Raw genomic sequence first — 19,074 nt, 5'->3', positions numbered from 1 at the left:
AATGCAATAAGGCTAATAAAATAATTATTTAGGTGTGTGGAATAAAACTTATATTGCGTGAAATGGGTTTTTCACATGGGCTCAAATGGGCTTTTGACATAGCCTATTAAGTATTTATAGCTTTTAAATCAAGAAGCGGTTATCAACCATTGCCGCGAACACCACCTTACTTCAACGATCGATTCGATCTTCATCTCCGCCTTCCACCCTCCACGCGCACACCGCCGTCGACCTCCATTTCCGCCGCAGCCTTCCACCCTCCACGAGCACCATTACACTGCCGTCAACCATCGCCGCGCACCAACTCCGTCCAAGCGACCGTATCGACCATCATCACGCTCTTGCTCAGGTTTCTTTTTTCAAGATATCTTGATTTTCTTTCTTTCAATTCTATTGTTTATAATTTTCGATTTGGGTCAGTTTTGTTTATCTAAAACCATAATTGTACTGAAGAATTGAAGAATGTTTGTTCTGAACGTTATTTGTTACTAAAATAGAAGGTTGCATGGAAATTAATCTTCACTATGTTCAACTAAAATTCATTTTATTTGGTTTTTAATGAGTCTTTGATCAAGATGTACTGATAAGTTTTATCTAAATCCATATTTGTGATTACAATAGTTCGCATGTAAATTGATTTTGACTCAAATTAATTCACGTAGGTAAATTGATGCATTAATTAATATTTTACTCCGTATTTTAACTCAACAAATTTTAACTCACAAAATGTTTTCATCACAAAGAATCAAGTAGGGACGTGAATGACAAAGTCTAAACCCCCAACAATTCCAATTAGGATTTCCCACTCTCATGAACCATCACTTATCAACCTAGAACTTCAAGTCAAAGTGCATTTCAAAGTAAGTCCAAACATGTGATCATACAACTCAAACCGTCATCATTGACTCGTCAAGCATTACTTACCACATAGACTCGCGGATTTCAAATCAAACTTCATTAACTCTACCAAGTTATTTAAGCATCAACAATAAGGTCCAAGGTCTTAATTCAAGGTTGTAATGGGGCTAGGGATGAGGTAAGATAAATATAGGTAGTGAGCTCAAAAGCTACACATTTGAGTGCCAATTTCTTCCTTCCTACAACTTCCTTCCAAAAATAAAACAACAAAATATTACAACCAAATTCTCACTCCCCTAAACTTGAGATGATTCTAGACAAGATTTCATATTGCAACAAATAGAAGCTCTAACTTTATTTCACAAATTTTATTTTTATTTTTTTTAAGATAAGATCTCGACTTTTGCAAATTTGGAGGTCGTCTTTTCCTTATAAGAACTTCATTCTTTTCATCTATGCATTTCATCAAGTCTAAGAAAGTCTACACTTTACAATTCACCACCCAACACTCAAATTCAAATCACCAAACCTCAAACTTGTTTTTAGCACCCAAATAGTAGCAAGGTCTATTGATGAGGCTAAAATGAGGCTTATTTAAGTGGCTAAGTGATTGGCTAAGTGTTTACACAAACGATAGGGAATTAAGCTCAAAGTGGCTTTTAGGGGATCATGTACAGGATTAGGCATGTGATCATTTGGCCATGGAGTTCATCCTAGTGCCTTATCCTCCCAAATCATTGACACAAATGAATGCAAGCACGCAACTCGATATAGCAAATCAATCCAAAATAATTTCCACAAGACATGTAATTTTCATACTCTCCTCAACTCAAGAAATCGGATGTAATCACAACATGCTTTTTCAAATAGATTCATGCACAAATTCCATTCATCCTAAGCTTCAAAGATCAAGAAAAATCAAGCAAGAATTCCCAACCGGAAAGCCGAAGATCTAGCATGCATCCGTCAACTACATGATTCAAAATAGTTTAACATATAATACACCCAAAAACATGCATCATGCATAAAAATCATTCATGTGCGAGAAATATATGAGTTTTTCGACTAGTCGCTGATACCGACTACGATCAGTTAACTCGGCTTCTTCTCTGATTTGTAATCCATGATTAACTGCCATAGGAGTGTCTGCCGGTTTACATTCCAGTAGACCAGTTTCTGCTAGGATATCTAAGATATACTTCCTCTGTCGCAGAAAAATTCCTTTGGTTGACCTTAGCACTTCAATCCCAAGAAAATACTTGAGATTCCCCAGGTCCTTCATCTCAAATTCCTGAAATAGATTCTTCTTCAGGTCCTCAATCTCTTCTAAGTCGTCACCTATAATAATAATCATATCATCAACATATATGATTAAACATGTTATCTTATCACCTCGCTTCTTCAAAAATAGAGTATGATCTAAATTGCTCTGTGTATATCCATAGCTAACCATTGCCCCAGCAAACTTCCCAAACCACACTCTTGGGGATTGTTTCAAACCATACAAGGTCTTTCTCAAACGACATCATTCGTCTGCTTTAAAATCTGTTGCAAACCCCGGAGGTGCCTCCATATACACTTCCTCTTCTTTCTTCAACTCACCATGCAAGAAGGCATTCGTCACATCGAACTGGTGTAATGGCCAGTCCCTATTAGCAGCAATAGATAGCAATACTCGAATAGTGTTTATCTTGGCAACTGAAGAGAATGTCTCAGAATAATCTACTCCATATGTCTGAGTATAACCCTTCGCTACAAGTCGTGCCTTGTACCTTTCTATCGAGCCATCAGATCTTCGTTTGATAGTGAAGACCCATCGACAACCGACTGGTCGCTTTCCTCTTGGTAGGACACATTTCTCCCATGTGTGATTTCGAAGTAATGCATCAATCTCTTTCTTCATTGCTTCCCTCCATTGTTTGTGCTTCATAGCTTCTTCATATGATTGTGGTATTTCTTCTTCTTCATATAGTGCATCTTCAAAAGCCCGAGCCATCTCTGATAAATGACCTTTGGCTAGGTTCACAATAGAGTAGCGCTTTTTTCTGTCAATCTTTTCTGGTGTATATCTTTTGGGTGGAACTCCTCTGTTTGGCCTTGGTGGAAGTATGTATCTCCCAGTATCAGGGTCAATTTCTTCGACTTCGACTTCCTCAATTCCCCTTTCTACAGCCCTAATTGATTTTTCTATCTCTTCTGCACTCACAGTGTTAGCCAAACAATTAGCTGTATCCACATGATTACTTACATTGGATAACCTTAACGGAGAAATATCAGAGACGATGTCACCTTGCACAATAAACTCTACCACATCAGAGACTTGTTCAGCGGAATTGCTTACTGCTTTCTCTGTTAGGTCTGCTTCGGGATTGCTTGGTATTGGCATTGGCATTGAGATCCAGCTTAGCGGGTCTGTATCATTTTTATCCCTAACATTACTCTCCCCCTGACCAGTAAGATGGGTAAAGAAATACTCAGTTTCAAGAAAGTTGCAGTTCATTGTAACGAACATACGGTTGGACTTTGGATCAAAACACCTGTACCCCTTTTGATTTACCCCATATCCTACAAAAACACATTTAATAGCACATGGTGATAATTTAGTTCTCTCATGTTTAGGAATGTGGACAAAAACGGAGCATCCGAAGGCGCGAGGTTCAAGAGTCAATGGTGGAGGGATTTTTGTGAGGCTGGACAGGACTTGTAAGGGAGTTTGGTGTTTGAGTATACTTGTGGGCAATCGGTTTAGGAGGTAGGCTGAGGTGGCAATGGCTTCTGGCTAGAAGTGCTTCGGGGCTTTTGACTCTATAAGCATAGAACGAGTCATTTCAAGGAGAGATCGATTTTTCCTTTCAGCTATACCGTTTTGTTCGGGAGTATGAGCACAAGAGGTTTGGTGTATAAGGCCTTTGTTTTGGAAGAATTGTTTCATGTTTGAGTTAACAAACTCCCCCCCATTATCTGACCGAAGAACCTGAATAGTTTTGTGAAATTGAGTTTGGACAAGGTTATAGAAATGGGTAAAGTGTGACAAAACTTCGGATTTTTGTTTCATGAAATAAACCCAAGTCATGCGGGTACAGTCATCTACAAAAACTAAGCAATATCTAAGACCTTGCCCTCCAATAACTGGTGTGGGCCCCCAAACGTCGGAGTGTACTAAGGCAAACAAGGTTTCAAATGTAGCCACACTTTCCAATAGAACAGTTGATATCGGTGAGAACGTTCCAATAGAGCATGGTATCTCTGATTATCAAGAAATGAATAAGAGAAATGGGCTCCTAGCAATGCAAAGAGAAATTGTGAAGCTCCCGGATAGTGAACACGTTGAGGAGAAACCCCAAATGGCTAATCCAAGCATCACCCCTCCATGCAATGCATCAGCGCTCGTAGAATGTTCAAAGGGAGATAAGAATTCCCATTCTCCAGCTGCTGAGGCGAAAGCTGAATCAGGGAACGACGTTAGTCCTGGAGCTGGAGTTACTAAAGCAAGTTCTTCTACGATTTCTGGGGAGCATAGCTCAGGACAAACAAAGGACAGTTCTGAATTTGAGCAGAAGACAATGACAGTGATGAGGGGAGGCGGACTCGTACAGGTAATAATGACCTATTTGTTGGCTGATTGGGTGTTTCCTTATATTTATAGTAACTCTTTTCCATTTCTATGATTTGAATCTTTATATAGGTGAGTTATAAGGTGTACAAAATACAAGCGGTAAGGAAAGGAAAGGAGAAGTGGATTTTGGATTATAATGACATTCAAAAGAGATTCCTGTGTGTGCTTGAAAGCAGTGTGTGACATTCATTTCGAATTATCTGAACAAATAAATAGTTTCAGCAAGTATTTGGTGTTTTCTATTGGTCAAGGTACCCTGGAGTTTCTCTTATTTCAGTTCGCTTCTTCAACTCAAAATCAACATTTAGTTTCATTTTTCCAGAGTCCAATTTCTTCATTATATACTGAAATTGGGTGGAAGGGTATCAACACCTCACGTCCTTTAGTCATCCTTTGAAACTATACTATTCATTGGCCTTTTTTTTTTTTGGGAGTGAAGGCAGGCCACCACCTGATTACAAAAATAAACTAGCGAGCATACGAAATACCAAGTCTATCGTGTAATATCCAAATACCAATACCCACGATTTTGTCCCTTATTTATCCCATCTCTTGCACTATTTAATTGTTTGATTCCTTATAAATAAATTTTTTTATTATCTATATTTGAACTAAATTCAGGTACAAATGGAGTAATAAAAAATTTATTCATTTTATTAAAATAAATAATTAAATTTGTTAAAAAAACATAATTGAAATAAAGGATATGCAATAATAGGAGTTGGGATCAATTTTAGCCTAGCAAAGAAATATTTTGGAGTTGACGATTTTTTTCACATTGTTGGATGAATATTTTGACCTCCAACATGTCTTAAAAGTGTAGAAATTTCTAGATAATTTTTAAGGGTTTAAAATGTGCCACTTGGAAGAATATTATTCAAAATAATAAATAAATGAAAGAAATGCATGATAAATAGCTTAAAATAAGTCACTATTGATCACCTTCCATCCTCAAAAATTTCGTGCACTACCATAGGGTGAAGAAGAAGCTCCTTTCTTCCATATTATCGTCATTTTACGGTGAATCGAAGAGCTAAATGCACCAACGAGGGATTATCAAGGTGTGGCTATCTTTCTAGCCTATTTTTATCACTTGAAATTTAGTAATGAATGTGTTGTGTTGGCTGTATGAATCGGACCTCCTTGGTTGGATAAGGAGATGGAGCTTTCGTTTAAAATTATCGATCTATTAGTGTTGAACATGTTACTTTTAGACTCCTTAAAGCATGTGTTGATCCTTGATTTTGAAGTTATGAAATATTTGTTTGAATTGCTAATGGAACTGAAAACATACCTTAGGTATATGATTTTGAGTGTTATATGTCCACAATAGATGAAATGAATATTTAAAAGATGAATAAATATGAAGTGAGATAAAATCTTGATGAGAATCAAAATCCTCTGTTCTGCCGCCTCCTAGTTCGAATTATTAAGCATGTGTAGATATGATAAAACTTTGGTCTAACAATTTCTATAATAACTATAATAAGTCTAGAGGATTCCTGCATTTTATGGAGAATTTAAAAGTTCGTTTACTAGGTGTATAAATTGTTATAACAATACGGCTACGAACTGTCAGAATTTCTGGTACTTTGTCATATTTTGGTATCTGTTATCCGAATTATTCAGGGCACTTAAGGTCGATGAAAACTTGATTCCATAATTTCTAAATTAACTATAAGGTGTTTAGTTGTTCTCTAAATTTTATGAGGAATTAAAGAGTACAAATACCATTTATAAAAATTGTTTAAAAACTGCTTCCCGGAATGGTATGATTTTTGTAGTCTGTGGGAAAACAAGAATATCTCTCAAACCACTAGGAATTTTTGAATGAATCTTGTTTCATTGTAAAATAGACTTCATGAGGTATTTAGGAATGTTAGATTAAGACTCTAAAGCCTTTTGAATGAATATAGAACATTAATGAGAAATCAGTCCACTGCAGTTGTATATTAGAAAGTTAAAGAATAAGAGGATATTAAGTTAATATAGCAAATGAATTTATTTTGATGATTTAATGATGAAAACATGATCATGGGTAAATATGAATTATTAATTAGTACGCATGAAGAACGTGATATGAGATCATGTGGTTATGAGTGATTAAGTACTGTTATACGAAAATATGATGATCGTCCTATGAGGACTATATGGATCTCGCCCTATACGGGGTATATGGTGCCCACTATTGGGCTATACAAAAATATGATGATCGTCCCACGAGGACTATACGGATCTCACCCTATACGGGCTATATGGTGCCCACTATTGGGCTATATGGAAATGTGATGTCGTCCTATGAGGACTATACGGCTCTTGCCCTATACGGGCTATAAGGTTGACATGATGTGATGCTCGCCCTATATGGGCTATATGACACCCACTATTTGGGCTATATGTTGATAGTCTGTGTGCCCATACTATTGCCGATCTCGACAGGGGGCTATATGAGGTAAGTTACTAATTATATGATGTGGTTGAATTAATGATATTCAAGGTTAAATGTGACTATACGATAAGATTAACTGTGGCTTTTATTAGTGATATGTCAGATGATGCATATGTTTTGTTGACATATGATGGTGATTTATTATTCGGATATAGTATATGACGTACGAAAAGCAAATTAGTACAGTGCAAAGTAAATGTATTTTTATATGGTTATTATGGTGATATATGAGAGGGTGTGATAAAATTTAATTGTATGAAATGTCGTATAAATAAATATGAGTTTGATAAAGGTTTGAAAAGAGTAAACGAAAACACATCAATAAGTATGGGAGTTGAAAATTCTAAAATGCGAAATTCTTAAATGCTAATAATGATATTGGAAATCGAAAAATAAGACAAAATGTGAGAAATTAAATGATTGGTAATAAACGGTACATCACTTATTTGATGGAGTTTTTTTTAAATGTTGGGATGTTACAATGTGAATAACTAAGTTGACAAGTTTTCTGTCATTTCAGCATTTATTTAAAAGTGGTGGATCTTGATACTTTCTTACCAACTTAGGACTATTCTAACCACTGGCGGAGGGAGAATACAACAAGCTGTACCCCCAAATCATCGTAATTATGTTATATATATCATTTGTCTTAATAAATAAAGAATTGGCCGAGTGGAAAGAGGCTCCCAGACAGTTTTCAAGCCCTGTGTTCGAGCCTTAGGGATGTCATTTTTATTAATTGTTCTGTTTAAAATATTTTTCTTCTTTTACTAAAGCTTTAAATTTTAAATATGTACTACATGTCTTTAATTTTTGCTTGTAAAACATTTTTTTTCTACTAATATATTTATGTTATCATTACACTATTCTCTTAAGCCTAATTAATTCTTTTTAAAATATTTTACTTTTTAATAGTCTTTTCAATTTATTTTTTATAATGCATTTATTTTATTTTTAAATTTCTTAATTATTTTACAAAGTAATTTATTTCTCTTCTATTAATTTGAAAATAATTGAAACTTTTTATACTAAAAAATATTTATCATTTAAAATAACATATTATGCAAAACTTAAAATAAATTATCAGCAGTGCATAAATTGAAGAACTCTAATTTTTAATAAGTAATGAAAGTCCAAGTAGTAACACTACAAATTAATCCATTTTTATTAATAATGAAGTTTCTTGCCAGAAAAATAATGATGAAAAATAATGACATAGAGAAGATAAAAGATTGATTCTGAACTTTTAATTCAATATTATTTTTTATCGTACCCCCATACTGAAATTTCTGGATCCGCCACTGATTCTAACCACCCTATACCTCTATTTCTCGCAATATACGACACCTATGCAATATCCCAACCTCCATTCTCGATGCTCCTGAATAATCGTATTCAATGGCAGATTCAAAAAAAAAAAATTTAACTCGTCGATTGAAAAGAGTGTAAAGACCGACGTTTGCATCCGAAGATAAAAGACAATCGTTGCTAACAATAGATGACGGCCGATGAAAAAAAGTAAACCTCGCACCATGAAATTAACAGTGGTATTAGTTGAACCAGCGGACCTGTATTAGTACTTTTGACATATAATTAATATTGGCAAAACTTAGTCATGCCAAAGCCACTAATATATGGGGTAGATTGACATTATTCGAATATTGTTACTGTAAAGGTCGAAATCTAGAATTCAATTGTTGTCGTTTATTAAGGTATTATTGATTTCAAATAATACAAATACGTACGCCTCGATCCATCCAATTTCTTCTTGTACCACCTTCTAATAGGTTGCTAATTTATACTTCATTCAAATTCTGTTTTGCACTCTTGGAAATTTCTTTCAAACTTTTGTTCTATAAAAAAGAAATAAATCGATATATACTTAATAATAAACCTAAGTTGTGCAGTTTTCACCTTGAGTATATAGAGTTACATTATTTGACAATTAAATGTTCCTTTGAAAAGTTAGCATTTTTAATAGATGAAGATTTGGTACGTGGCATTGATCATTAATGGCAAAATAAATAAATTATATGGACTAACGTTACATCCAGGGTTCATCAGTCCCTCGTTCGAGTTAATTAATCAATAATTATAATCAGAATTTAGTAGTACTAATATTAGACTAAATGTCATTTTTGGTTCTAAATATATGATGATTTTATAATTTTGGTTCAAAACATTATCTTTTGAATTATTGCTAAATTTTGACTGAATTAATAATTTTTAATTAAAATATTTAAATTATTCGAAAAATAATTTATTTAGCTTTTCAAAAATCAAATAAAAAAAGTATCCACCATCTGGAATAACCGGTCGAACTTGGAAGAATTGGGAGAAAAAATGTATATGAAGATGAGGATTGTTGAAGAGCTTGAAGGAGAGGCGGCGATTCCAAGACAAGATATTACGAGAAATAAGGCGCCTACAAGAATGTTATTAAGAGAATGATCGAATCTTTACTTGACATCTCATGTATCAAGAATTCAAGATTCCATAGCAATCAATCAAATATTAATGGGTGTGGGTTGTAACCTAATAAATACGTATATCTTTGATGGATCCGCGAATTTCTGATGTTAGTAAAAGCTGGTAGAGAATGAAAACTACAACACACAGAATTTACGTGGTTCGATTTACTGAAGTAAATCTACGTCCACGGGAAGAAGGGAGGGCAAGATTGTATTGCTTGATCTGGGATTACAGCTTACAACACAGACTTGCTATATGATTTTATCTCTAGAGAGCTTAACCTTCTTCTATCTGATCTAAGTTCTATTTATATCTTGAACTAAGATCGTGGCTTGCATCACCACCCTAAGTCGTGGATGTCGTGTAGGTCATGGCCTAAGATCGTGGATGTAGCGTAGGTCATGGCCTACGATCGTGGCCTGAGTTGACACCACGTGGTAGTGGGTGTGTTGGACATCCTGTATGGGTCCACTAACTCCTTGTTCGGTCGAATACTGAGACCGAACTGCTTTGGTTGCCGATCTGAGAGTAGAGCTTGATGCCGACCTGAGAGCAGAGCTTGATTGGATGGCTTTTACCGAGCTGTAGGCTGAGGCCGAACTCTTTGGTAATGCCGAACTCATACTCCTGCTTTGGTTGCCGATCTGAGAGTAGAGCTTGATGCCGACCTGAGAGCAGAGCTTGATAGGTTGGCTTTTACCGAGCTGTAGGCTGAGGCCGAACTCTTTGGTAATGCCGAACTCATACTCTTCCTTGGGCTTTGGGCTGATGGGCCGTCATTGCTGTTGGGCTTGTTTAGTACGCACCCCATCACTACCCCCCCCGAAAAGCGAAGTGAATCACTTCGGCGAAGCGAGTCACTTCGGCATTCTGGAAAAGGGTACGGGGGAGGCTGAAGTCAGGGGACGTGCCCTGCGCGTGACTGCATTAAATGCGGCATTAAATGCGACAGTAAAATCCGGCCGTCGAATCCTGAAAAGGTGGAATATGAAACGGTGCGATGATTTGAAATCTTTTCCAAATCTGATAAATACCGCCTTTCTTCATCATTCGAACACCTTTGCTATTGGCTTCTTCTGCACTCTCTATCTTTTGCGTGAAAAATTTCCTTCCGCTTTCAAAAATTTCCTCAGGATTTATTCAAACTTTCAAAGAGTAAGAACCATGTCTGCTTCTTCTTCGTCTGAGTCTGGTAGCGGTAGAAAAGGGGGTAAGGGGTCTTCTAGCCGGAAAGAATCCGGGGAGAAGACCGTAGAGTATTTTCACAGTATCTTGAGTAAGGATACTGTGATATCCCTTTACGAAAAATACTCTTTTCCTGGGGGGAAGGCGGTGGTACCTGACGGTGATCATAGGGCTGACTCCCCGCCGGAGGGTTACGCCACCGTGTACGAGGCCTGCTTAGAATGCGGGCTTCGTTTCCCCCTCCCTTCTGCCTTTATAGATTTACTAGATTTTTTTCAGCTTCCTTTAGGCCAGGTGACTCCGAACTCTTGGAGGCACTTGTCGGCCTTCGCTGCCGAACTCCGTAGGTTAGGAAGGGATTTGTCTTTGAAGACGATCCTTAAATTCTTTCAATTTAAGAGGAAGGGGTCTTGGTTTTACTTGATCCCTGTACAGCCCTTTAGGGCCTTTTGTAAAACGAAGTGGCCGAAGTGGCAAAACCGCTTCTTCTACTATGATAGGACCGCGGCTCCTAGTTTTCCCTGGAGAGGGCCGAAGTCCGTTATCCGTCATCCTCGGCCTGAACCGTTGGACGAGCTCGATGGCGAGCTCAACAAGATTCCCATAGTTAGGAAACAATACACGGAGTCTGAGCTCGTCAAGGGCGACGTCGTGTTCGACATCTCGTCTTCGGACGAAGAGGCCGAGGGTGAGGATTTTTCTTTATCTTTATGCTCTACTGCTTTAACGAAGAAAACTAACCTTGCTTTCTTGCTTTTTGGCAGTGTATATGCTGAACAAAGCTATCCGAAAGTCCTCCGAGCTTGTGGAGCCGGAGAGAGAGAAGGCCCCCCGCTCGGCGTCTGAAGCCGAGAAGAATCCGAAGAGGCAAAAAACCTCTTCTTCGGATCCGAAAGAGCCGGAGCCGTCTTCGGCTAAAGGGAAGGGGAAATTTCATGAGTCCCCAAAAGTGCCGGGGAAAGAGCTGGTCATCTCCGAGGTGGTTGCAGACATCCCGGAACACGTCCCTGAGCCTTTTCAATGGCCGACGAATTTTGTGGAGGTAAGCTTTCTGACTCGGCTTCTTTTCCACATTTTTTGATGGCCATTCTGTTGAGTTTTTTTTCTTGTTCATCTTCAGAGAGCCAAGCTCGTCTCCGTGGAGCTCTCCAAAGTATCCCACGACTACGAGGAGATGCAGAAGGAGTTGCATCTTGCTCGTAGTCTGGCCGAACAGGCTGAGGCCAAATTTGAGAGGGCCCGAGCTGCTAGGATCTCGGCTCAGGAGGAAGCTCGGTCAGCCAAAAACCAGCTGATCATCCTGCGAGAGCAGACGAAGCTCCGGGAGGCTCAGAAGGAGGCAGCCGATGTGGCTGCCCAGGGGGAGGCTCTCCGTGTTTACACGGAGAAACTCTTTTTGAGCAGCCAGTTCTCGGCCTTTGTCGGTAGTCTGGTAAGGCTAATTACCGATAAGGGCGAGCAGGGGGCCGACGTCGTGCTGCCTCTGTACAGCCGAGAGATAGCAGCTCGGCTTCAGAATCTGCCGCTCCTTGAGGAGCTCGCTTCATCCTCGGTCCTGCTTTCTGCAGACCGAGTCCGGAGTTGTCGAGCTGATCGGGACGAGAACCTGGAGGCTATCTTTGCCTCCGTGGGACCCGTTTCACCCGCTTCGACTTACAACGGAGAGGGTGAGGCCGAGCCGCTGGAGCGGGAGGCCGAAGTCGATCAGGCCGGGCATCCGGAGAAGGAAGCCGATCAGGAGGCGGAGGCGAGGCCGGCAGGAGGCGAGGCTGAGGCTGAGGTAGCCCAGGAGAGAGAAGCTGTACCAGACCGAGGAGCCGGAGACGAAGCTGGCGGAGTATGATTTCGTCTCCCTTCTCTTAGTCTAGTTTCTTCCTTGTAAAATGGCCTTGAAGCCCTAGTGTAAAAAATTTTCCTTGTGAATGAAAAATTCTCTACACTTGTCTTCGTATAGCTTTTCGTACTCGCCTTTATTCCTGTTGTATTTTACTATCTGCTCGGTACAGCTGCCGAACTAATATAGCTGCTTTGTACCCAAGGAGATGGAGATACTTCACTGGAAACGGCTGTACTCTTCGGCTTTGGACGAAGCTGAGAGAAGAGCTATAGCCGATCAGACGAAGAATGACGAGCTTCTGGCTCGTTTAGTGAAGCTGGAGGCCGATATCAAGGACTTAGAGTCCGATAAGAAAGATCTGGAGGCCGAGCTGAATACGGCCATTGCTGAGAGGACTGCGTATGAGGATTACATCCGTGTGCGCGGGGGAATGACCATATCAGATGTTCAGAGTCGAGTTGACGAACTGTGGGAGGAATATCATGTACTCCGTATGAACAATGTGCTGGAGAGCCCGGCTTGCCAACAAGTTGTGACATCACTGCGGCGTTGGGCTTCTCGGTACAACATTGTTCTTTCTCGGCGCCCCTCCATAGAAAGATTCCTTCGGCATATCGTGCCAACAGATGCTCGCACTCCAGATCAAACCTCTGGTTCCCTTGTTCAAAATCCTACTCCCAGTCAACAACGAACTCCGGAACAGCCGGAAACGTCGAGACGAGAACGGGCTCAGGAGCAACCGGAATCGTCAAGACAGGGACGGACTGAAATTCGCCGAGGAGTTGTGACTATGAGCGAGCAAGATCAGCAGATGCTTATTGCAGAGACTCTTCATCGCCGAGGTGTTAGGACTTCTCGGGCTCGGGGAAGAGGCGTTGGGTCGAGGATAGCATCTCGTCGACCTGCTTATTCTTCATCTGCTCGGAACAACCGAACTCGGCTTCCAGAGGATTTTGCAGATAGGTGGCTTAACTTCAGCAACCCTGGACAGTAGAATAGTCCTTTGTAATAGCGTAACGCCATTTTGTAGGGTAGCGGAGTTGTATGCCGAACAAGATTTGAAAAATGAAATTTTGTTTTCGCTTCTAACACTGTATTTACAGCTTAGCGAAAAAATTTCATCGTACTTGTCCTCGGTCTTATGAAGTAAACTTCTTTGACCGGACTTGGTCCTTGATCTTATGAAGTAAACTTCTTTGACCGGACTTGGTCCCTGGTCTGATGAAATAAACATCTTTGACCGGACTCGTCTTTGGTCTGATGAAATAAACATCTTTGACCGGACTCGTCTTTGGTCTGATGAAATAAACATCTTTGACCGAACTTGGTTTGTGTTCTAATTTGGCGATTTTTGTCGCCGGGATCGAACTTTCCCTTGTCCTAATTCGGCGAGTTTTATCGCGTGGATCGGACTTTCCCAGTTAACCGAAGTGGTCTTATGCAGTAAACCTCTTTGACTAGACGTGGTCGTCCCCGGTCTTATGAGGTAAACTTCTTTGACCGAACTTGGTCGTCCTAATTCGGCGAGGTTTATCGCGTGGATCGGACTTTCCCTTATTGCAGTTCGTTTCAGACGAAGTGCTTATTAAGCTGAATTGCGGTCTTGTATCCTCCTTGGAAGCTTGGACTCACAATAGTCTTTAATAATCGATCTAAAAAGGAGATCAGTCTTTAAAGAACGATATACCTTGGTACCATTTGTAAGAGACGACAAGCACATAGAGACAAAACACATAGAGAAAAAATGAAAAGGACGAAGGAAAAAAACTTTAAACCCTTTTTTTTAAAAAACGACAAGTAAAAGGTACAAGTAAGAAACAAACAAATAAAAACATATACCCCTATGACCGAACTAGACACAAGACGGACTGACCGGACTTTTGTCTCTTACAAGTGGAACTTCTTGAGGTTGGAGACGTGCCATGTTCGGGGTACTTGTTCTCCTGACATGTGAGTCAATTTATAAGACCCTTTGCCGAGGACTTCTGACACCCGATATGGACCCTCCCATGTGGGTTCGAGTTTGCCCAGCTTTTCTGCTCGGCTTACTTCGTTGTTTCTCAAGACGAGATCTCCCACTTGAAATTGAAGCTTTTTCACCCTTTGGTTATAATACCGGGCTACTTGCTCCTTATACTTGGCTGCTTTTATGCACGCCAATTCTCTTCTTTCTTCGGCGAGATCTAGTTCTGCTCTCAGTCCGTCGTCATTCATTTCTGAGGAGAAATTTAGAGTTCGGGGACTGGGTACGCCGATCTCCACCGGAATTACGGCTTCAGTGCCGTACACCAGACTATACGGAGTTTCACCGTTGGAGGTTTTGGGTGTAGTTCGGTAGGACCATAGGACTTGAGGGAGATTTTCTACCCATTGTCCTTTGGCTTGTTCTAACCGAGCTTTTAACCCTTTCACCAGAATCCGGTTCGTTACTTCCGTTTGTCCGTTTGCTTGGGGATGGGAGACCGAAGTGAACCGCTGTTGAATGTTCAGCTCTTGGCACCAATTCTTGAACGTCTTGTCGGTGAACTGAGTCCCATTATCCGAGATGAGGATGTGGGGTATGCCAAATCGGCACACTATGTTCTTCCAGACGAAGTCCAATGCCTTTGAGCTCGTTATCGTAGCTAATGGTTCAGCCTCCACCCACTTCGTGAAGTAGTCCACGGCAACGATAAGGAATTTCATTTGCCGAGGAGCTTGAGGAAGTGGTCCCACTATGTCTATGCCCCATTGCATGAAAGGCCAAGGGCTTTGCATAGTGTATAGATCGGTCTGCGGCATCCTTGGGACATTTGCATGAATTTGGCACTTCGTACACTTCTTGACGAGCTGCACTGCCTCTTGTACCATGGTTGGCCAATAATATCCCCATCTCAGAACTTTTTTAGCTAAAGCTCTGGCTCCGATGTGGCTACCGCACGATCCTTCATGAACTTCTCTGAGGATGTAGTCCGTCTCTTCTGGTCCTACGCACCGCAATAACGGCTGGAGGTAAGACTTTCTAAAGAGGACTCCTTCATGAAGTTCGTACCGAAGTGCTCGGCACGTGATCTTCCGAGCTTCTCTCTTATCCTCGGGCAATTGTCCTTGATCCAGATACTGCAAGATCGGCGTCATCCAGTTCGGCGAGCTGGATACTGAATGTACCTCGGCTTCATCAATGCTTCGATGCATTAATTCTTCCGCCTTTGAGCTCGGATCGGAGGCCAACTTACTTAAGGCATCTGCTCGGCTATTTTCCGCTCTGGGAATGCGGATTATCCGAAAATAGGAGAAACTTCGGCTGATGCTTTGCGCTTTGTCCAAATACTTCTTCATTCTCTCGTCACGAGCTTCACTTGTACCCAACATGTGATTTACTATGACTTGTGAATCACAATGGACTTTGAGAGATTTGACGAGCAGACTTTGCGCTAACTGGAGTCCGGCCAGGAGGGCTTCGTACTCGGCTTCATTATTAGTAGTGGGGAATAGGAAACGAAGTGAGTAGGTTACCTCGTGTCCGTCGGGAGCGACAAGTAAAATACCAGCTCCACTTCCCATCTTGTTTGAAGCTCCATCTACGAATCCGCTCCAGCAGTCCGGCGGCTCTACTTCGGATCCCAAGGGCTGTGCTAGTTCGGCATTGGCAGAATTCTTCTGTTCGGCAATAACAGGAATTGCTTGATCGAACTTTGCTTCTGCAAGAAAATCTGCCAAGGCTTGTCCCTTGATGGCTTTCCGAGGTAGATATTCAATTGTGTGCTCTCCCAACTCTATAGCCCACTTGGCGATTCTGCCTGATGCTTCTGGTTTGGTCAACACTTGCCGAAGTGGCAGATCAGTTAAGACGCATACCTTGTGAGCATAGAAGTATGGCCGCAGTCTCCTTGCTGCATTTACTAATGCTAGAGCAATCTTTTCCAGAGGTTGATACCTGGTTTCTGGACCTCTTAATGCTCGGCTTGTAAAATAGATGGGAAGCTGCTTTAGGCCTTCTTCTCGTACAAGCACCGCGCTGATGGTTTGATCCGATGCCGCTAAGTATAAGAATAGTACTTCGGCTTCGGTTGGAGCAGAGAGAATAGGAAGCTCGGCTAGATAACTTTTGAGCTCGTCAAAGGCCTTTTTCTGCTCGGCTCCCCACTCGAACTTTGGTGCCTTTTTCAACACCTTGAAGAACGGCAGTTGCTTTTCGGCTGCTTGGGAAAGGAATCGATTCAGTGCGGCTAGACATCCGGTTAGCCTTTGCACGTCATGTATGGACTTCGGCATTGCCATGTTCTGAACGACTTGAACTTTTGAGGGGTTTGCCTTGAGTCCGTCCTTTGAAACCCAACAACCCAGAAACTTTCCCGAATCTACCAAAAAGGTACACTTTTGGGGATTAAGTTTGAGGTTGGCTTTCTTGAGCACGTTGAGAGTGGACTTGAGGTTGTGCTCGTAATCCGAGGTGCTTTTGCTCTTGACGACTATATCGTCAACATACACTTCGACCTCCTTTCCAATCAGGTGCCGAAAAAGCTTGTCTACCATCCTTTGATAAGTGGCTCCGGCATTCTTTAAACCGAATGGCATCTTTTTATAAGCGAAAATGCCGAAATCAGTAATGAAGGCCGTTTTTGAAGCGTCAATCTCATCCATTAAAACCTGATGGTATCCTTTGTATAGATCAAGAAAACAAAAAATTTCAAAGCCTATCAGAGCTTCTACTTTTTTATCTATGTTCGGAAGGGGATAGCAATCTTTGGGACAGTGCTTATTTAGATCGGTGAAATCTATGCACATCCGCCATCCTCCTTCCTTTTTCTTGATCATGACAGGATTGGCCACCCACGAAGGATACTTCACTTCGAATAACACATCCGCCTTCAATAATTGACGGACTTCGTCATGGATGACTTGACTTCGTTCTGCCGCAAAGAGTCTTTGCTTCTGTTTTATCGGCCGGACCGAAGGATCAATATTTAAATGATGAGTGATTACCTCGGGGGGCACTCCGGTCATGTCCAACGGAGACCATGCAAAGACGTCTTTGTACTCCTTGAGGAGCTGGATGGTTTTTTCCCGAAGTAGAGGCGTTCCCGCGAAGCCGATCTTAACCGTTCTGGATGGATCGTCTTCGTACAGCGGAACTGTCATCGAATTCGGCTCCGGTATGACTTCGGTCATTGCCTCTGACTCCGGCTGCTGTGATTGCTATGCTTGGTGGTGCCGATCTGAATGCTCGGCACTTCTAAGCGCAATTTGCAGACATTCCTTTGCTCTCTTTTGGTCACCTCGGATGACCGCTATCCCTCCTTTAGTAGGGATCTTGATGGTGAGGTGATAAGTGGAGCAAATGGCCCGAACTGTGTTGAGCCAGTCTCTTCCCAGGATGACGTTGTACGGGGACCGAGCTTTCACCACGAAAAACTCAATCATCGTACTGGAGCTAGTAGGCGCTTTCCCCACCGTGATCGGAAGGCTGATAATACCTTCAGGGCGGGTGTCCTCCTGGGCGAAGCTCTTCAGGGGAAGCGGAGCCGGGCTGAGCCGAGCTGGGTCCACTTCTAGTTTGTCGAAGCACTCTTTAAAAAGAATGCTGACTGACGCTCCTGTATCCACAAACACCCTGTGGATCAGTTTGTTTGCCACTCCGGCTTGGATGACAATGGCGTCTTGGTGAGGAGAGATGGCCGGGACGGGATCAGCATCCGAGAACGTAATCACTTCGTCCTGCTTCAGCCTTTTATGCGTTGGCTCCTCTCGATTGGAGCCCCTGCGCTCTGACTTCAGGGACGACTTGGTCTTCCCGGCAGGGAGAGCGTCAATAGTCAGGATTACTCCATCATATTGCGGCTCGTCATCGTCTTCGGGATCCGGCTGCCTTTTCGGATCCTGAGGAGCGCAGTTCGCACCTCTCTGCTTCTTATTCTTCTTTGACTGCTTGCTTTGGTATTTTTTCAATGTCCCTGCCCTCACAAGAACATCGATACCTGCAGCCAAGTTTCTGCACTCCTCGGTATCGTGACCGTGGTCTTGATGGTAGGAGCAGTAGTTATCCTGGGGTCGGCGCGCGGCTGATTTCGTCATCCGCTTTGGCTTTTCGAACAGGTCAGAGTGCAGTTCGAAAATTTCCGCTCTCGGCTTGTTCAGCGGTACGAACTGAGCGGACGGCTTCTCGGGATTGAGACGGGGTCCCAATCTGTCTTGCACCGGAGTCCTTTGAATCCTTTCAAAAGGAGTTCGGCGAGGATGTCCCTGATCGCCAAAAGGAGTTCGGCGAGGATGTCCCTGATCGCTTTGATCGGGCTTCCTCCTGTCTCCTCGGGACGATGAGCTGTCTAACGACCGTTTGCGACGGTCTGCCTCATCGGCCCGGGAGTACTGGTCCGCAATGTCCCACATTTCCTGAGCTGTCTGCGGACCGCACTCAACGAGCTTCCTGTAGAGAGCTCCGGGCAGGATTCCATTTTGGAATGCCGAGATGACAAGCAGATCGTTGAGATCGTCTACTTGCAGGCATTCCTTGTGGAATCTTGTCATAAAGTCGCTGATTTTTTCGTCGCGACCTTGACGAATGGAAAGCAGCTGAGCCGAGTGATTCGGGCTTCCGCTTTCTGAAAGAACCTCCTGTGGAAGGCATCCATTAGATCTCGGTAAGATCTGATGCTGCCCTGGGGGAGGCTATCGAAC

General features: G+C 41.9%; 1 long non-coding RNA gene across 2 annotated transcripts; it reads left to right on the top strand.

Moving 5' to 3' along the window:
• Positions 1 to 5,426: 5,426 nt before the first annotated feature.
• LOC121772407 lies at positions 5,427 to 7,784 on the top strand. Of its 2 annotated transcripts, none has more exons than XR_006044334.1 (2): positions 5,427 to 5,535; positions 7,490 to 7,784. It is a non-coding gene; the product is annotated as an uncharacterized LOC121772407 (long non-coding RNA). The 2 variants fall into 2 exon arrangements; XR_006044333.1 differs by having other exon boundaries at positions 5,429 to 5,535; positions 7,444 to 7,784.
• The last annotated feature ends 11,290 nt before the right edge of the window (positions 7,785 to 19,074 follow it).

Source organism: Salvia splendens, chromosome 16, assembly GCF_004379255.2.
Source record: "Salvia splendens isolate huo1 chromosome 16, SspV2, whole genome shotgun sequence".
In the NCBI taxonomy this organism is placed as follows: Eukaryota; Viridiplantae; Streptophyta; class Magnoliopsida; order Lamiales; family Lamiaceae; genus Salvia; species Salvia splendens.
This window is presented reverse-complemented; position numbering and strand designations above follow the sequence as displayed.